Genomic DNA, 3,093 nt, shown 5'->3' with positions numbered 1-3,093 from the left:
TTCTGCCGCCCCCTGCTGCGCTTTCCTTCCCTTGGAATCCAGTTTGTTACCCTCAGCGACCATCGGTTATCCTCTCTTCATACAACATGTTCTGCCCATGCCCATTTCTTCTTCTTAATTTCCACTAGAATGTCGGCAACTTGAGTTATTTCTCTGACCCACTCTGCACGCTTCCTATCTCTTAATGTTACCCCTACTATTTTTTGTTCCATAGCCCTCTGGGTTGTCCTCAACTTAAGTAGAACTCTCTTGGTTAGCCTCCATGTTTCAGCCCCATAGGTGAATACAGGTAAGATGCAACTGTTATATATACTTTCCTGTTTAGCGATATTGGTAAGCTACTAGTCATAATCTGCGAGTGCTTGCCAAATGCGCTCCATCCCAATGTTATTCTTCTTGTTATTTCCTTTTTATGGTCCAGATCTGCGGTTACTACCTGTCCTAAATAGACATATTCGCCTACTACTTCCAGTACTTTGCTACCTAATGTAAACTGCTGTTCCTTCCCGAGGCTGCTGAACATTACCTTAGTCTTCTGCATATTGATTTTCAAGCCTACCTTTCTACTTTTCCTGTCTAGGTCATCAATCATTATTTGCAGTTCATCCCCCGAGTTGCTTAGCAAGGCAATGCTTTCCGCATCGTGTCTACCTTGACTGTTCACCACATAGAGTAAAGCTAACTTAGATTCATGTCAGCTGAGCCGCTGATTGGTTTGATGGTTTGCGACCAGCAGTCTCGCGACTGAAAATCGAGCAGTGCCTGAACGGCCCACGGCAGTCGCTCTTCGAACGATGCGACCATTTGCGACTGTTGCTTTTCGACCAAAACGGTCGCACTACCGCTGTGAGTCGCAAGTGTGAATGGACCTTGACTTGTCTGTTTTACTATGTTTAAGGGCACTAGGTGAATGGCCCTGCTTCCACCGGCGCTATTGGCAGGTGCTCAGCATCTGTCAGGCACCTGGCAGCTCTGCTTCCTCTAGCAAAAAATCCTTATAATTGAGTTTTACCGGCAGCTTGCTGCAGGCTGGTTGTGTGGAAGCTTCAGTTCCTCCCATAATGGCAACAACGCTGGCCAGTCCTCGTCCAAGTAAACATAGCGGCCAGGCCCACGCTTTGGCAGCTAGCTGACTCGATGAAGTGCTGTCTTGCTGAATTAGTGGGCCTAATACCTCAAATTAAGCTTAGACAGGCCCAAACCAAAGTGTAAATAAATAAATATATAAATACAGCATTAACACGCAACTAAACTGCACAGGAAACGATTGCACAGCAGTAGTTCGACGCACATTATCCCACTTAAGTGTCACGCGGGGCTGCCTAGAGGTGGTGCCACGGTATGTCCTCCCGCCCAATAGTAAAATTAGTGTTACTGTAGGCTTCACAGATAATTTGCACTTTCCTGAACATTCACAAGACTTTCTTGCACACAAAAGCAGCAAAGGTCGTAGCATTGGCATCCATTTTAATAAATCTCTACAGCCAGTTTCACTCCTGCGAAAGTTTTATCATCTAAAGTCATGTGTCGCTCTATATCGGCCAATGTGCTTGTAACTAAAGCCCTCCATCAGAGAATGCACCTAATTTCCTAGATGTCGTCATGCTGCATCCTATGAAGTCCCGACTTGTAGCACCAAAAACAATAATTGTTTCATTAACAAGCGGTCTACTTTTGTCACACAGTGAAATGTCATTCCAGACGCCGGTAACCTGTGTACAATAGGCACTACAGCATCTTAAACCAGACCAAGCTGCTGCTGAAAGTACCAGTATATCGACCACATCAGTACTATTCGTGCGTCTAATCTTACTTCTGTAACAGGTACAATCATGTTACGAAAGCATGCAGGCCACCGCTTTACTATATGTCACACCTCGAAGGACAGCAATCAAATTCAACCATGCTGTCATGTTTATTGATGAGAATTTATTTGGCAACAAAACGGGTCCTTTTGGCTGGGATACTTTCATGCATCAACTTTATCTGAATGCTGAAGAACTTGAAAAAAAGATTGCAAAAAGAAAGTAATCATCAGAAAATGAAGCACCACCGGTTATCGGTGGCTCATAGCAGACATGCTATTTGCGATGAAAGAAAAAAGCTGCTATAGCAAAAATGCCTTGAAGCACCGATAAGTGGAAAGATTACAGCAGAATTTTAGTCTATAAGAAGCACGGTAAGCACATTAATTCACTTATAAAAACGAAGATCCTACACAAGCCTGTTTCGCGATTCAAAAAACGGTATGGGCAAAACAGGGTCTCTAGTTAACAAGCTGTGTGGAAACCAGCACTTACCTTTGAAAGATTCAGTTGAGCTAAATTTTGAATCTATATTTCCGTCCTTAGAAGATGCTTTTAACAATTATTTTCCTACAGGACACCAGAATTTTGAACATATTCACAATTCAGGTACCTTGTCGAGTATCATAGCCTTTCTTCACAAAACCCTCGCAGAATAGTGTGCCATCCTACTGGTCGCGTCATTCTCCTCTTACTGGTGTTCTTGGTGTGAAATATGGCAGCATTTATGTATTGGTAATGAGTTGACTCTGAATACACACATAGCGGGAAAAGTGTGTAAGAGACATCCTCTATAATATCAAGCAGTTCATGCCTTTCTCACTTGGGAGATTAGCTGTCACGCCTGTAGACTATGGGGTGGTCTTAAAACCATTGTTAAATGTGCACTTTATGAATCCATTAGCCAATTATTGGAGAGTCTGTTTATAGCCCGGAGATACCCTCTGTTTGACTACAAGTTTAAGCAAACAGTAGTTCCAAAACACGTTCGGAAAAGCCCTCATAATAAAGCATTAAAAGCTATACCAGTAAATACGACACTGCATTATGCCAAGATTGCGGACTCATTTTAGGCGAACTACGAGACGCTGTTATGTTCCTTGTACTTTTAATAAACTGCTAGAATACATAGGGTATTCTCTTTGATCTCGCGCACGCAGCTAAGAAACGTTATATTATCTCTGGAACAATTACAATGCAAGTTTTGTAACCTTTCTGCCCGTTTTTCTTCTCAATCTTTTTTTTCTTACATTTTTTTATATTGTTACACAGTCATAATGGCAGCAGA

Source organism: Amblyomma maculatum, chromosome 5 (assembly GCF_055883805.1).
Source record: "Amblyomma maculatum isolate TAMU_Amacu chromosome 5, ASM5588380v1, whole genome shotgun sequence".
NCBI classification, from domain to species: domain Eukaryota; kingdom Metazoa; phylum Arthropoda; class Arachnida; order Ixodida; family Ixodidae; genus Amblyomma; species Amblyomma maculatum.
Note: the sequence above shows the minus strand (reverse complement) of the source record.